The sequence below is a fragment of the Marmota marmota genome, unplaced genomic scaffold (genome assembly GCF_001458135.2).
Source record: "Marmota marmota marmota unplaced genomic scaffold, marMar, whole genome shotgun sequence".
NCBI classification, from domain to species: Eukaryota; Metazoa; Chordata; class Mammalia; order Rodentia; family Sciuridae; genus Marmota; species Marmota marmota.
In genome coordinates, this window is record NW_025999932.1 from 24,877,710 (window position 1) to 24,895,653 (window position 17,944).

Consider the following 17,944-nt stretch of genomic DNA (forward strand, 5'->3'; position numbering starts at 1 on the left):
CTGTTGTTTCATTAAAAAAAAATCGTGAAGGTCTCTATCCTGGGCCACCACTTGAGGACTCACAGGAGGTACAAAAGATGCAACCACACCTTGTCCCTGTCCTTGCAGAGCTCACAGTCTAGAAAGAAGAAAGCAACTATATTTATAAGCATCCATCTGGGGAGAGATAGAAAGGCTTAGGCAGCCAGTGCAAGATGGCCGTGAGGAGGCTGGTGCAGGCCCAGGACAAAGGAGCATGGAGAGGGTCTCTGATGAGGTCCACTTCCTGCCTGATGAAAGTGCTCATGGACACAAGCAGAGGATCCAATCAGACAGATACTTCTGTACTTGTGCTCCTAAGCTGGGGACCCAATAGAAAAACTAAAACAGATGTACAGAGGGGGCATGGATCAATAGTGGTGAGGAGATCATGGACAGGGGAGAAGATAAGGAAAGGAGGAAATTCTAGAGACTATAAAAAGAAAAGACCAAAATGCCCCCAAGGATTCTCAGCTCGGGGCCCCTTCTCTCCAGAGAAGTCTATCTCTGTCACTTTTGCAATAAACCTGCTGCTTGCTTGCTACCTCTGTGGCCTGTCCATCATTTTTTTTGCAGAATGAGACAACAAACCCAGCGCCCCTAGATGGTAACCCCTGGATGGTAACACAATAGATAATTATTTTGCACCTACTATGTGCTCTCCCCTCCTAGGTGCTGGGGAAGTGGCAGGAAGCTCCCGGCCAGAGAAGACAGAACCCGACATCCGAGTCAGGCTTTGCCCTCAGAAGTCAACGTGGAGCCCTGGTGTCAGGTAACATGGAGGATGTTCTCCAACACTCTATTAGGACAGCAGAAACACGTCTGACTGGTGCAGCCAGGGCAAGCAGCAGAATGAACCACTCTAATTTAAGCACTTTTACCAAATAAGCAAGTCAATTAAGAAAGAAAGAAAGAAAGAAAAGGACCCTGGAGGCTCACAGGGTCCAGCACACAATGGCTCAGCCTAGGCAGAACATCCTCCCACTTCCCCACTGGCAAGGATCTAATTTTACCTGCTGTCTCTGGGAAAGTGCACCTGGCAATTCTGCACCTTTGTCTCTGACATTTACAAGGCTGCAGCAGCCTCATAAGCAAGGTGCCTACTTATAGCCTAATCGTCCCCGGAACTGGCGCTTATGGGAGGCCCCTCCTCCTTCCCCCTTAATTCTCACTTCAAGTCAGCCCCCTCCACATTACTCACATGTGGCAAAGGCCACTGGCTACATCCCCCACAAAGTCCTTCTGATTACAGACTCAGCTGGGGCTGCTGATCCTGATTATGTAAACATTTTTACCATAGCAATGGACGGAATTAAGGACATGAATGGCCACAAATGACTGAATGAATGTGTGGGAGAGGAAGAAGGGTAGGATGACACTCCTTATATACATGCTCCTGTACACACAAACACTCTACCCCATGCTTTGTCCTAACTGAAAAAACTGTGAGATGATGACAATAATGATAAAGTCTTCATATTCGATTTTTAAGTTTAATAGGAAATAACCAGAGCAATAACTTTTAAAAATACGTCTGTGGTGGAACCCTTTATTCTACATCCTATCTTGCACCCAAATACAAGACTCAGATAAAACTGAAGCTACTGTTATTTAAAGAGAGATGGGGGATGAGCAGCCTCCCTGGCCAGCCTTGACCTCCCCAGATCTAATCAGCATCACCACTGTGACTAAAAGATTTGACAAGAACAATTTTAGAGGCGGAAAGTTTATTTGGGGCTCATGGTTTCAGAGGTCTCAGTTCACAGACTGCCAACTTCATTGCTCTGTGCCTGATATGAAGTCCAGTATCATGGCAGACGGGTGTGGCAAAGGAAAGCAGCTCAAGACACAATTAGAAAGCAAAGAGGGCTCTCCTCACAGGGACAAAATATATACTCCAAAGGCATGCCCCCAGGGACCTTCCTCCTCCAGCACACCCTACCTATCTATAGTTACCACCAGCTCATGCATTCAGTGGGATTAATGCATTAATTAGGGTAAGGCTCTCATCACCCAGTATTTCACCTCGAAACTTTCTTGCATTGTCTCATACGTACATGAGCTTTTGGGGGACACCTCATACCTAAGCCATAACACTGCCACATTCCCCACTCAGAACTCCCAGGCTCAAACAAACTGAGCTACAGCAGCTTCTTGTAGCCCTGAAACCCGGGAACCAGCCAGTGTAGAATTCTTAAGTGAAAGGCTGAGGAACAGCAAGAATAGCTCTTCAAAAGGAAGGAAATTGGAACTGGCCCTTGACCTTGAGATATGCAAAGTCTCCAGAAGTCAAGAAGGAGCACCCAGAGCAGATGCCACTGCGCTGTGCAGAGAAATCAAAGGCTCAGAGCAGCATGACACAGCACTGCCCAGGCACCTGGCCAGGGCTGAGGAGGGGACAGCCTGAAGCTAATCCTACACCCAGAGTGTGCCCTGGTGACCACTCTGGCTACAAGGACTTGTCAGCTACGGGGCATCAAGAGTTCTGTGTGGGGGAAATGTAGGGCTGTAAGACACACTGATGAGGAAGGCAGCCCTGTTTCCTGCCGTGTCAGTGAGGACCAAAGGACTCAAGAAGCCTGAAGAATTTTAAAAAGAAGACAGAAATAGGGGTGTGGTTCAGTGGTGGAGCGCTTGCCTGACAAGTGGAAGGCCCCGGGTTCCATCCCCAGCACAGAAAAAAGAAAAGAAAAGAAAGAAAGAAAGACAATGACTTAGGTCTACAGTTGTCAGTTAACTTGGGTCAAAAGTGAGTCACAAATTCTAGCACAGAGAGATCACCTGCTGGGGGGCTGATGGCACACTGTACCTGGAACAGAATGTGAGGACTTATCACCTTCTCCCGAGAATTACTGGGACCTGGCAGCCAAGACGTCTCTGGACGGCTCTGGCGGGGGGCTTCAGACTCCTGCAAAACAAGGAAGAGCTGTCAGGTGCTTTGTTTTGGCCCCAGAACCTCCGACGGGCTGGCGGAGGGAGGAGAGAGTCAGCTCAGCCCTGCAGCAGGCAGACCGCCAGCTGCAAGGCCGACTGGTGCCAGGGGTACACAGGGGAGGCAGGAAGGTCCCGTCGCAGGCATCGACCAGGCACAGGGAATAGTGGGGAAAGCCAGGGGGCTGATGAGAAATCAGACCAGATGACCCAGCTGGAGATTCCACCATTTCACCTGGACAAACAGAACCTCCCATTTCAGAGAGGACCACATAAGTGTCACACAGGCTATTTCCACAAATACAGGGCACAGAGGTCGAAGTCATGGGCAGGGGTTGGGGCAGAAAGCCATGGCTGGTTTCTTCAATCTGACTCCAACTCACACAACTGGCCTTTGGTGATGGAGTCCTGGATGGGCCAGCCGGCATGTCCGTGCCAAGTACATGCCCACCCTCAAACACCAGCAATCTGATGATGAAAAAAGGACTTGCTGACTAGAGGGTGGCCTGCAGTCCCAGAGGGAAAGGCGCTGGAGCTGACCAGGGCCTGGAAGTGCCTGTGAGGCTTAATTAAGCTGCCTGAGTGCGATTCGCACCACATGTGAACCCAGAGAGGATTCTCATTACGCCAAGAATGCAAACAGCACCCATCAACAGCTTGAGCAGCCAGTGATCTCCAACCATGAGAATCCTGTTCTGTTCCCACCAAAACCTTCTGCACATTTACAGTGACATTTCATCCCTTCCCACTTTCTATTTTGGAAATGCCTGAGCTTACAGAAAAGTTAAACGAAACCCTTCACTTATTAAAATTTTAACATTTTGCCATTTTTGCTTTATCTTTCTGTAGGTAAATACACACTTGCCCCCATGAACCATGTGGTCAGTGAGCTGCAGCTGTTACGGGCATCTGACCCCTGACCTCTAGGTATTTCACTCAATAACTTCTAAGAATGACACTGTCCTGCACAATTGTAAGGACCTTATCCCACCAACAAACTGAGCATTAATTCAATAATATCCAAACACAGCCCATAAACAAATGTCCCTAAATGTCAAATCGCTGCTATTGCTTGACCCTCATGTGCCACAAGAGGACTGAGGGAAACGAAGGTCAGGGAGGTCAGGTTCACAGCTCAGCCAGGGAGACAGTCCAAACGTCCAAACATCCTACTGCAAGCTGGGCACCAAGGTGGGGATTCACAATGTGCCAGCAAAAAGCAGCTGCAGGCCCAGGAATGGCTTCTGCAGTGAGGTGACATTTGGAGAACAAGTTCACAAACACAGAAGGAAGGAGGGCAGGAATGTTCCAGAGAGTGGGAAGATGTTAATACTGGACACCTGGCACACACGGGCAAGAGTGCAAAGATGAAGAAGCTTGAGTGTGACCAACATGATGATGACCCCCAAAATGTCCTTTGGATATGCCAGGTCACCCAGCCTATTCAGGTTGCAGAGGGAACAAGTGACCATTAGCATCACTAGCTTTGAATACATATGGGGAAGTCCAGGCACGGTGGAACACGCCTGTAATCCCACCTACTCAGGAGCCTGAAGTAGGAGCATCCCAAGTTGAAAGTCAGCCTGGGCAACTAACAAAATTCATGAATATATAAAGGGACCACAAGCCAAGGAAAGCAGGCAGCCTGTGGGAACAGAGAGGCAGGGACAGAGATTCTCCCCCAAAGTCCCTAGAAAGGGACACAGCCCTTCCAACTCCTAGATTTGTGCCCATTTCAGACTTCAGACTGTAAGGTAATAAATTTGTGTTACTTAACCCACTTTTAAAAAATTGTAAAAGGTTGAAAAAAGGGTAGAAACTGTCAAAGCACTGGGCTCTGGGAGAAAAGTCGTCAAATTCTCTTGCTAAGACAGGAAAGCCAGTTTATTCTCACAGAAAGGAGGGAGAGCCAAGAGTCGTGATCAAGGTTTATCGCCTCAGGAGGTAACTCTGGAGCTACAGGGACAGAATCTAGAACTGACTTTCATTGCCAAGGATGAAAGATGAGCTTGAAGAAAAAAATCAGAATTCTGCAAAATGTATAGCCATCACCGAGATTTCAACAGCTTTTGAAATTTGAATTTTCTGATGACACTCAGAATGATATTAACAAATGTGATATTTAAAAAAATACATGTGATTCATTTCTCTCGTTTTTTTTCCCCCCTTTCCCCTCACTTCCTCTTATATGTAATTTTGTAGAACAATGAGGGTCTCCTTCCTTTACCATGCAATTCCCTTCTACAGTAGATGGGGTAGAGAGAGAAGATGGGAGGGGAGGGGAGGGGAGGGGGGATAGTAGAGGATAGGAAAGGTAGCAGAACACAACAGTCACTAGTATGGCAGTATGTAAAAACGTGGATGTGTAACCGATGTGAATCTGCAATCTGTATACGGGGTAAAAATGGGAGTTCATAATCCGCTTGAATCAAATGTATGAAATATGATATGTCAAGAGCTATGTAATGTTTTGAACAACTAATAATAAAAAAATTTTAAAAAAAAATACATGTGAAATGTGTAGATTTATAAGCTCTATATAGTTAAGTAAAGCAGGAAAATGCACTGATTCAAAGTGTAAAACATCCATGGGTCTTAGAGTATAAAAAGCTCATTGATGGTTTCAGACTCCACAGGGGAACCAACTACTGGCTGTAGAGTTTTGACATAGTATCAAAAAATAGTAATCACAGTTATCTAAAAGAACTACCGTGGGTTGGGGTGCAGCTCAGTAGCAGAGTGCCTCCTTAGCATGCAAGAAACCCAGGGGTCAATCCCTAGCACTAACAAAAAAGGGGAAAGAAAGCTACGAAAGCATTCACCCTTTTCTAAGAACATACCTCGGAGGCCATATTTTCTTTACATACCAAGCTAAAACAACACATCAAAACTGACTGAATGCAGAGGCAGATATAGAATCCAGATAAGGCTGGGGATGTCGTTCAGTGGTAGATCCCTTGCCTGGCATCCATGAGGAAGCTCTGGGTTCCATCCCCAGCATGGGGGAAAAAAAAAAGTTTCTTTAATGAAGCTAAACATTAGATCCATAAGTAATATAAAATGATGCCACTCTTTCTCACTGGATCTTTTTTTGTTTTGAAAACTGTTGATTTTTCATAAAAACAACATTTATAGTTAACATGAAATAGTTTTTTGTTGTCATTTGTGGAAGGACCAATATACGGTTGTTCTAAATCATCATTTTTGAGTGGCAAAAAACTGATAGATACAACACACACAAGTAAAAGCCCCTGGGAGTCCTCGGGAATCTTCAAGAGAGAGCAGGAGGGGTGCTGAGACCACACAGTTTGAGAATCACAGCTGGAGAGTTGCCCAGCGAAGTGAACACAGCCAAGCTGAATGCAGGCTGGACACGGGGAGGCAGGAGGGCTTCTCTCCTGCCTCATTAGCCATGAATCAAGCAGGCTGCCCAAGGGATTCTCGCTGCAGGCACATTCTCCTGTCACAGTGTAAAAGCCCTTCATGCTAAACTGAAGTCCCAGGAAAGGCCCGCCATGCGCTAATCCAGGACGGACTCATCAGGATTAGCGGGACTGGAATGCACAGCCAACAATTCATAGGACTGCTTCTCTTAACCCAAGAATGTTCCAAGCGGTCCAATCTAATTTCCCAGATTCGAGAATCCCTTTGTTAAAAGCAGAATAAAGAAAATGCTTTACCTCACACCCAAAGAATCCAATTTCGTTCATTTTGTACATATAGCCAGCAGCGTTCCAACACTGCCTTTGACAGGCTTCTGGGAGCAGTGGGGACCGTGAGAGTGTGACCATGACATCAGGTGGCTGCATGGCCATATGTTAATAGTGGACACCTGGCACACACGGGCAACCCACAACACACTGCATCGACCAATTTACAAGTCAGAAGGAGTCGGATCTTTCCGTGAAGTACAATGGAAGCACCAACTAACCATGTCCTTGGATTTATTTGGTAAACATAGTGCCCAACTTCCTGGTAACTTACAGAGCCACTGTGCTCAAGAAAGAGTTTGTAGAACATTCTTCATTCCACAAGTATGAACCGAGTGCCAGGACTGGGCTCGCAGCAGGGAACAAGCAGTCCCTGTCTTTGCGGAGTTTACGTTGGATTATTGGGATTATCTCTTCAAAAAAATAAGCATGTATGAAACACTAACCGGAAGTGGCACACTCTGGATCTCCCAAAGCAACTCCAGGGAATAAGGAGAGAGTCCAGAACTGTCCTGAGGATTCTGCAGCCCCGTGGGGCGCGCTGAGAACGGGCCGCCTAGTTGCTATGCCTGCAGACGCTCTGAGTTCACACTCACAGAAGGATCTGGAGAAGCACACAGAACTTGATAGTGACTCCTGTCTTTCAGCCTTCCGGTCTGGAGGGGCAGTGCTGTTGTGGGAATTTTAAAAATACGTTCGTGTGTTGAAGGCTTGGCACTATTAGGAGGGGGTAGAACCTTTAAGAGGTGGGGCCTACTGGGATGGGAGGTCTTCTGGTCATTGCGGTGTACCCTTGAAGGGGAGAGCTGAACCCCAGCCCCTTTCTCTCTTCTGCTTCCCAGATATGAAGGGAGTGATTCTGCTCTACCACGTATTTCCACCATGATGTGTTGCCTCACCACAGGCCCAAGGCAACCAGGCCGATCAGTCATGGACTGAAAATCTAAAGCTGTGAGCCAAAACAAACCATTTCTCTTTTTCAAGTTGATTATCTCATGTATTTTGTTACAGTAACAGAAAGTTAACACACTACATTTCAGATTCATCTAGACTATTATTAAGTGAAATGAAATATTCAAAAGGAACGGATTTGGACAGTTACCAGAAACATGTTCCCACTTCCACAGTTCTGTCACAGCACCACATAGTCCCACTTACCATTTTCTCATTGATAAAATGTACTGTCTTCTACCTGGCAAGAGTGGGTTTTACAGTTGTCAATCACGGTTCCTTCTACAAATTCATAGAATAGATTTCACTGTCTGCTTGAGAATATGATATCTTGCCTCTTTTAATTTCTTTTCTTTTTACATTAACAGACAAAAATATACATGCATTTACTGTGCACAGTGTATTTCAAAGTATATGCACACTGTGGAATGACTAAATCTGGCTAATTAACATATACACTGCCTTACATAGTTATCTTTTTTGTGGTATTCTCCTCATTTCATGTCCCTCCTGAGTCCACCTTTATTTGGGACCTATACCAGTTTCTATCCATCCCCTAAGGAAGCAAAAAAATTTAAATGTGAAAGTTGTTTGAGAGACCGCACAATCTATATATAGAGATTTGTGGTTCCACAATACTTATGAGGGGGTAAAAATTACAAACTCTAAAGGAAATGTGCTCAAGGAGATGACAGCAAGATAGTTATCCTATCCCAACCCTTCCTAAACTAAAACTACCGCAGCCCACTCTTCACCAGCATCATGTGGCCCCAAATTTGACGATTCCTCCTTCCTGTGAGATGCAAAATGCTCAGAAATCTGAAGATAAGCAGCTTAAGTAGAATGGTGGCTAGAGACACTGGGAGGGAGAGATTTTGGCTGTCACAATCGAGGGAAGGGGGTCAACTAGCAGGCAGAGGCCGAGGATGCTGCTGAATATCCTACAATGCAGGGCAGCCCCTTCCAAAGAATTATCCATCATGGCAAGGTGGAGAAACTCTGTCTTACTGCACAGAACTGGGGGCTGCCAATGTTCTACAGGTGGAACTGACTTGAGCTGTTAAATGATTCACTACTGACATTCTGAGAACAACCGCCACAAACAGCATCTGCAAATGTGCACACATTCCTGAGAAAGCCAAACCTTGTCATCACGTCCCTGGAGAGCTCTGGATGTCCCCAAAGCAGCACAGAGAATAACTAAGAGGCAAGCCGAGGAAGACAGAGGTAAAGGATTAAAAGACGGAGTGCGGACGAAGACAGGCTTCCCATACTAATCCGGGTTCTCATTTCGAGGAGTGAGCTGTCTTCTAGAACGGCTGGAGGGAGGCTGCGTCTGAAGAGGTGGGTTGCCAGGTACCTGCTGGTGCTGGGGGCCCGTCAGGCATCTCCAGGGTGCTCACGACAGCCTCCTGGCAGGACGCCCAGCCCCACTTCACAGACAGGTGCTGCCACCAAAGGAAGGTAGAATTAAGGCCCAAATGCCATCTCATCAAAACACCCTGTTGTCATCAAAGACAGCGCTCTGGTGTTGAGTAGAAGCCAGCTTTCACTGGTGAGAGGCCCTGTTCCCAGGGTGGGGAAGGCAGCTCCTCACCCAGGGACACTGTCCTGGCCAGTGAGCCGTGAACCTCTTTATTCAACACCTAATCATCTGTAAAACAAAATCACAGTTTCAAGAGGTTGAAGGGACCAACTAGCCATGGAATGCAGAAATCTTCTTGGACTGTCAAAGGAAAAAAGGCTAGGGCAGGAAAAGAGTGGGAGAAAGAGGAAGGGAGGGCTGGGGCCGCAGGAAGGAGGTATGGAAGGACACACTGATTTTCCACTCGGTCATTTCCCAACCAGCCTCCTGATTCCGCCTCTGATCCAGCACGTGAAGTCAGAGCGCCACTGTCACAATAATGATAAAAGCACCTACTATAATAACTACAATAACATCAAGCACCTACTGTATACCACTGCCCTCTCCTGAGGCACTGTAGGTGTGTGACCTCACCTAACGCTCAAACCAAGCCTTTGCATTTACACAGCCATTACACCACTTCACACGTGAAAAGCCCGGCTGTATAAAGTGGACACAGAGTGAAGACGTGGCTCGAACCTCAGGGTGTCTGGCTCTCCATTATTTTCAAACTAGCAAAACTCTTCCCGAGACTTATAATAAGTCCCCTGGGGCTGCGGGCCATAGTGTTATTACAGTGAAAGTTTAATTAAATATAAGGATGATCCTCCCACTTAGCAAATACACTGAGACGCAAGGGAACAGGAGGCAAAGGTTTTGAAGCTGACGTTGGTATCAACCTGCCAACCACAGAATACTGAAGGAGCTGGACGAATTATTCTGAATCTCAGTTTCCTCACTTCTCCCAGTGGGGAAGCTAAGCTCACGGAACTGTAGGAATCCAGAAATGGAGATGATGCATATGAGCCCATGAAGCACTTTTTGAAATACATATATTTGGGGGAATTTCGCGGAGTAAACGACATAATTCCAGAAGCCCTTTCTCTTGGTTTCATTCTGCTCTTAGCGGCCCTGGCTCTGAGCTAGTGTTTTGAGATTTTCCTGCCAAAACAGTTACACAAATAGATACATGCAGCCAGGGGGAGCTGCTATTTAAAGAAATTCTCCAGTTTCAATGAAGAATTGTTTGACATGTAAATAATCAGCTCTTAATTACACAGTTTGTCAATATTTTAAAAGAACTATTTCATTAATGAGCTGCTCCGGTAAGACAGTGGCACAACGACCCGATTTTGGACATAGGACATGGCTGTCTGCCAGTGACTTAAACCAAGAATATAAAACAGTCTTTGCCAGCAAGGAAAGAAGGTGCGACTGGGAAGGTGAGAAAGCTGCTAGGGAAACATACACATACTTCAGGGCTGTCTCCAACATGAGCAGCAGAGAGAGCAGAGAGGCCTGGGGGAATGTCTCCAGGGAGGTCGGGGAGCCATCCCTGGGAGCAAGACAGGGCTCAGGGACAGTGAGGGTCTAGGCCAAGCTTCTTCAAGTTCTCTTCCATCTCAGTGATGGTTTTCCCTGAAAATACAGGCTCACACACTTGGACTCCAGGCTGGTGCACTCTCCCATGACTTAGTAAATACAATCTGTGATCCTTATTACACAGGACCCACTTATTCCACTTGCTAGGACCCAGAAGGATTGACAGAAGATCTACCACCATGGAAACGAGCCCCGCTGTGCATCCAGTTGTGCCCAGGAGAGGTTCCTGCCCTCAAACACGCCCAGTGGGTTCCCGCCCAGGATGCAGACAGACACTGGCCTGCCTTGCTATTTCCCTTCTACCAATTCTTGGGAAATCCTTCCAAGTTAACCCCACCCTCTTCCTCTTGCCCAAGCAGCATCTACACAGAGAGGGGCCCTAGGATTCTAGTCTCCGAGGACCCATTTCCCTATCTAGACCTTGACAGCTCCCAGAAGATACTGAGTTTGCTTCTTATCAACCCACCTTTTTACCAAGAGAAGGCCGAGTTACTTCCCTTTCTGGGGCTCAAGAGATGGTGAGGATTTTCATCAAAACTCAAGAGGAAGGTCGAGAGTGTAGCTCAATGGTAGAATTATTGCCCAGCATGCACCAGGCCCTGGGTTCCACCCCCCGAGCAGGGCCAAAAAAACAAACAAAAAAAAGGTAAAAATAAAACCTAGAAGATGAATACTGATCCAATACTGTAAATATACTGAACGCCACCGAACTGCATGAGCTCAGAAATGGTTGGGGTGGTAAATCTTACATGTATTTTTACCACAATTTTAAAATGCTCATAATTCCAAAACAAAAACAAAAAAAAAACTAAGATGATGTCACAAAGGTTAAACATAGAAGTTTAACTCAGGTTTGGCTCAGATGTCCCAGCAATTCCACTCCTAGATTTATACCCAAAATAAATGAAAAGATGTGTTCACGCAAAAACCTGTTCAAACACTCGCGGCACCATTATTCCTAACAGCTACAGCTTGGGAACAACCCACGTGTCCACGGAATGATGAACAGATCCAATGTGACAGATCCATACATACCACAGGAGGTCACTCATCCACAGAGGTTCTGACACATGCTACAACACGGATAGGCCTTGAAAACAGTAGGTGAAAGAAGCCAGTCACTAAGGCCACATGTTGGGTTACTCCATTTACAAGAAATGTCTCCAACAGACACAGAAAGGAGATTAATGGTTGCCTCAGGCTGGGGTGGGGATACAGGAAAGGAATGGAGAGGAACTATGAATGGTAGGTGGGGCTGGGGGAAGAAATTATTCTAAAATTGTGCTGATGGTTGCATAACTCTGCATATACTAAAACCCAGCAAACGTATATTTTAATGGGGGAATTTTAGGGTGTGTAAACTGTGTTTAAAAAGCTGCTGGAAAGAAAGCTAAGAGGAACCCATTCCATGAAGAGCTACAGTATCAGTTTCCTGCTGATCGTGCCCAGGCCAACCCAATGCCTTCTACACCAGCTCTTCTGTTCCCTCAGGGCTCTCCCCCACACACTTCAAACCAGCTTCAAGTCAAAACTCTCATTCCCCCACCCCTCCCCACCCCACCCCCAAATTAATAATTATGGCTCCAGCTCCAAGTGGTAAGAGGCTCTCCACTCTGTTCACATAGCCGTTTATTATAGATAACAGACGTTTTGCTCTCAGAGTTTCAGGATCATGGAATCAGCTCCTATGTAATAAACCCTCCCTACCAGCACTGCCTCATCTTTTATTGTTGTTCCGTGGTGAATGCAAGCTCCCATCTCAACACGCAGCTTGAGCAGTTCACGGTGACAGAGCACAGCATAAAATTAAGGAATACTGCAGCATTTGTTGCTTTAAATAATGTAATATACAACATACAGAGTTTCTACGCTTTTAGGTCCAACAGAGTGCAGGGGAGAGGGAAATCCTCTCGTGTCTGCCTGCCTGTGGTCCAGGATCAGAGAAAACTGGATGCTTTAAGAAGTGATGAGAAGTTTTTGTAAAAGCTCATCAGGCAGGAAGAAACGGACCCATCTCCTGGCCCTGATATGGTACTGATACCAGAGGCTATCAAAGGGCACTCTTAGGGTAAATAGGCACCAGGGAGGCTGGAAGAAACACCCAGCTCAGAGAGGCGAAGGCAGACTTGGGGACACTTCCCATGCTGAATGCTGGGGACGCTCACAGGGCTCGGTGACGGCCCCTCCACTGCCAAGACACACCTGACTGTGACTTCTGCCATTCTCCCGCGAGTGTGGGGCTGCTGGGTGGAACACCCTGCAGGCAGTTCCACCCACCCTTTCCCTCCCACGGAGGCATCTGGGACAGTGTGGTGGAGGCGCTAAAGATGCCTATAAAGACAAACCAGCCCGGAGGTGGCCTGGAGCCCAGGCGGGCGGCACAGGTCCAGGGACGAGGAGCTGGTGCCGCCCTGTCATCACCGAAAGGAATTAAGCAAGCACTCGCAAGCCCTGCCACTGAATTTCTGCACTTCTTTTATAGACTTATTAAGAGTAATTTGTTCTCCTGCAGCTAAAGCACTAGCTGGTTGCTATGATTCCACACAGGAACAGTTAGGGACTGTGCTGACTGGAACAGTTAGGGACTGTGCTCACCGTGGAGTGTCCAGTGCCCCTGAGCTTCCACGGGGAGGGGGAGGATGGCTGGGCATCCCACACCTGGCACAGGTCGATCCAAGACTTCACTATAAACTCGCTCTCTTGTGCAAAATGGTCCCAAGAGGCTACATAGAAACATGAAATAATCAAAGAAGGCAGTGCCAGGCAGGAATGAGAGCTGCTCTAATCCACTCCAATCCACAGTCTGTGTGGTATGTACACCACCATTGATATTTTCCCCTAAGGGAATTGACCTCTTTATCACCTAAACAATTAAAAAAAAAAAAAACCTACATATTACTCTCATAAATGGAGCACAACAGAATTATCACAAGTCAAATGTTAAACTCACTCCCATTACCCAATTTCAGAGGCAGCTGCCTTGCGGGGTTGTGGCTCAGTGGTAGAGCACTTGCCTCACGCATGTGAGGCACTGGGTTTGATTCTCAGCACCGCATATAAATAGATGAATAAAATAAAGGTCATCAACAACTAAAAAAAATAAAATAAAATAAAAGGTAACAAAAGAGGAGGAGGAGGAGGAGGAAGAAAGAGATGACGATCATTCCAACAGAGGCACATGTGGCAAAGACTGAGATACTTGTGATATGGTCCTTTATAGAACCCGCTTGCTAACCCCTGAGCTCATCCGTGCCTTTATTTCTCCACTTGAACTCAAGTTCAAGTGCACGGAGTGACGTGGAGGCACTCTGACACAGGTCTTCCAGCTTCAGAGTGAAAGAAGATTACCAAAGAAGCTGCTTTCCAATGCCTTCCAAATGCTGCTCTGTCTAGTCACTTTGACATTTTAAGAACGTCTAGTCAAGAAGAAGAAAAAAAAAAAAGAACGTGGGGCTACATAACTCATTAACTTGTTTCTGTCCTCAACTTCATTGAAGGTACCCGTCACATCCGTTGGCCCCAGAGCCACTTCCCCACCCCGGGGTTCACCTGTGTGGGACTTCACTCCGGCCGACCTATCTTCATCCTTGTCTCTCTGGGAAGATGAAAGGAGGGAGGTGAGTGAAGGAGACCCCACCTCGAGGTGTCTGATGTGACATTACCCGTCACACAGCCAGCTGCAGTCACCAAACCTTCTCCAGGTCCAAGATGCTGGAGGTGTCCAGGGACCCTCCCTCACTTACCCTTGGCTGACACCCTGCCCTGCTTTTATAAGTAGTTGCCTCATTAAATCCATCTCAAATTGCCCAATTTGAGAATGCCACCTGTTCCCTGCAGGGCCCCTGATGGCTAGTGTTAGGGACAGTGAGCTCTGGGTGCCTGCAGTTACTGATGACAACCCACTCCGAGGAGGATGGCTTGGCAGTGTGGTACTGAGACGCCCTCCTTCCTGTTACATGAGCTGTTCCAGGAGACCAACAGCCACCACCGCAGTCGCAAAAGTTCCTAGAGTCAAGCGATCACTGTATCATCAAAACAAATATCTGGTTTATTTAAAGTTCCTCAATTTAACCGAATGACATCTGAGCAGCTAGTATGCTGCAGACACGTTGCTCGGTCTTTCGCGCACTTAGAAATTCAGCCACCAAGCCTCATTTCACAAATGAGAGCGAGGAACCTCAACTGTTGATTGATGGTGCTTATCCCAGCTCTCGGTGGCTGGGGCGGGCGTCATCCCAAAGCTCTCTTCAGTCTGCCCGGATGCTACCTTGGACCCACCTTCAAGGCTGGCCAGGATCCAGCCAGTGACACCTCTCAGCAATCTAATCTGTCCAGGCGTCCTGGTCACATTATAGCAATAAAAGGAAAAACAGGACCAGGGAGGAACATTTTCCCAAATAACAGAAAATCCCTGGCAGCCCCATGCATATAACTGCAGCACCTGGATGGGCCAACAGGAGAGAATATCTAGCAGAGCTCGACCCGAGTGTGAATCCTGGGAGGTCCAGTCACGCCATTTCTATGGCATAAAACAAATGACCAGTATGCTACAAGCAGAGGTCCCTCTCCTGAACCTTCTCTGCTCTGAACGGCATGGACAAGGATGCCAGGGCCTGCTGTGGATCTGCAGCTGCTACCAAACTGCATCATTGAAACGGAGTGTTCACTGAATGGAAGAATTTTCATGTCACATTTTTATCAGCTCACAGATCTGAAGAGGTATAAGAAACCCCATCAGACCCTGGCTGTGTGACCTTGGACAAGCCACTAGATGTCTCTGTTTCAGTTTTCCTACATGAAACAGGAATCATGACTTGGGTTCACCTACACCTCCATCCCTACCCCAGGCCTATCTTGTTCCTAATGTGAGGATCAAGGGACAGAGGCAAGATAGAGGTTAAAAATCTCAAATTAAACTGGGGAAAGTTTAAGGGGAAGTTACTTAACTTCTTTGAGCTTGCTTACTCTTTCATCTCTGCAAAATGAAGAGGGTCAAAAGAATTAATGTGTGTAAAGTACTGAATATGTCAGGCATTAGTGAGTTCAATAAATTTGCAGTATTATGAGCTTCTTAATTTATGAGAGGTCTTACTAGTAGCCAACTTTAAAAGTGCTATGAGGATTAAGTAACCCAAATAACTGATTTACAGTATGAAGGTATTTTGTAATTGACAAACAGTATTCAAATATATGGTTTAAATTTTTAAAATTACTCATGTATAACTAATTAGAACAAATTTTAAAAACTTAAATTGCAAGAGCTAGAGGTGTAGCTCAGTGGTAAAATGCTTGCCTAGAATGAAGGAGGCCCTGGGTCCAATTCCCAGAATCGCCAAAAAAAAAAAAAGTTATTAGATGTATTTCCATCTGCACTAATTCAGAAGGCACAAGATTTGACGGCTATTGTCTGGAAATATTAAAACTGAATTTAAACTATTAAAAGTAGGAACAAAATGGGTAAACCTTAAAAGCATAACTAATAATGACTCAGGTTTTTAACACCAAATTTTTATTTTAAAATAATTAAATATCTGAACATCCCAGTTTCTGTCGCACTACCAACCAAAGCCTTTTCTGCCCTTGGTCGTGACCTGGGGGGTTGGCAGTGACCGTGGCCATCGTGAATGTCACCGTGTGCCATTCAGACTCAATGAAGTAAACACACGTCACGCTTCAGCCGGTGGCCCTGTTACCTCAGTCTGGCTTGAGCCAAATCTGGAAGCCTGAACTTGCATTAAGAAAAGGAGAGGCTTCGCCAGTTCCGCTGTAAGGTGGATTCTCCAGTTTCTTGCGCTCTGAAGTCAGGCAGAGGCCAGGCCTCCTTCCACGAGGCCTGCACAGTCACAAAGCCCAGTTATTTGTTTTGCCAACCCGTGTGTGTGTATACACTGATGGAAATGTCTGCTTCCACGTCCCGCCTGACGTCGCTACAGACACATGATTAAAGAACAACTGCGAGGCGTTTGTTTTTCCCTCATCCCCTCCGGCCTGGTTGTGAAGCAACCTCGCTTCCGGCCTTTTAACTTACATCTCTGTCACTTATCATCCACTCTTTTTTGTTGACCTTTATGTGTACAATGTTGCTTCAGAAACCTTTTTCAAAGGAAAGGTCAAAACGAAAAGTCACTGGGAAGGATGCCAGGTGGCCAGCAGCCAGAGAGGCAGCGCCCAGACCTGGGGCTACAGGTGACACGTTGACGCAGGCACAGGCAGGTGGACAGGGCTGGCCGAGAGCACGGCCCCAGTGCGGCGCGCTCTCTGGGCCACCTGCACCGGCCCAGGCCCAGTGGCCGAGCCAGGATCCTTCACTCAGGGGTACTCGCTGTGTCTCCCCCTCCATGCACACCCTCCGTGAGGAGCTGTGGGTGACAGATAAAGTTGTAGACGTGGCCCCCGCCCCCAAGAGACTCATGATTCAACTGAGGAAAAAAGACATAGGAAAAGGCTTAAGGACAGCAAAGGAGAATGTCAGAAAGACAGAGGGATGGGAAACGGGAAGACCCCCTCAGGATGACTGTCCTGGGATGTGGTGGAAGGAGGAGGGAGAAGCTGATTGGACAGATGATCTGATAGACAGGACGGAGCAGATGCAGCCAGTTATGGACTCTGAGGGGCAGGAGTCAGGTGAGTCAATTAACTCTCAGATCTCAACTCTGCATGACTGGAAGAAATCCCAAGTTGGGATCTGCAGGTACTGAGTTTGAGCTGACACAGAGACCTAGGTAAGACACCGTGACCCTGCCACTTGGACCCCACCAGTGTGCAGCGTAGTCAAACGGCTGGTGGATGAAGGTGACTGGAAATCTGCGTGGGACTGCTGTCAGCACTGCACAGAGCAGCAACCAGCCAAATCAATCAGAAACAACCAGCAAGCGCCACAGGCAGAGGCCAGCTCTGCTTGGGCAAAACGCACATCTGCCAAATTTGCGGGACGAAGACTGGGCACTGAAAGAACAAGAGACACAAAAGAAAACAGTGGCAAAAGCTAAAATCCATCCGAGCCATCTGCTGTGGGCAAATGGCTGATAAGGGCAGAAGAAACTTCCACAAAAACATAACTGGGAAATAATCCATTCTGGTAAGAATAACTTCATAAAAAACAAAAAGTTTAAATGGTTCATCTGCGCTCTAAAAACCTAAAACCTTAGACTGAAGTCCACTAAGAAAATTATTTTCATTGAAAATTCCCTGAAGACATGTCTCTGATAAAATATTTTTGTTCCTAAGAGTCAAAATATCCTCAGATCCCCAAAGCGTTGTCCAAATGCTCTGTGTCCAGCAAAGCAGATGGACATACCTGCCACACAGCTAGGCGTGTGAGACTCTG

General features: G+C 46.8%; 1 protein-coding gene across 3 annotated transcripts in view; it reads right to left on the reverse strand.

Moving 5' to 3' along the window:
• Positions 1-17,944, reverse strand: part of Slc7a1 (solute carrier family 7 member 1) — a 70,685-nt gene that overhangs the window by 37,959 nt on the left and 14,782 nt on the right. The window contains exon 2 of one of the 3 annotated variants that reach the window (XM_048800775.1): positions 2,800-2,926. The gene's annotated coding sequence lies outside the window, so the exon portion shown is untranslated. Of the gene's footprint in view, positions 1-2,799; positions 2,927-17,944 lie in introns of those variants that run through there. The other 2 variants (XM_015484182.2, XM_048800776.1) reach the window with 2 other exon arrangements.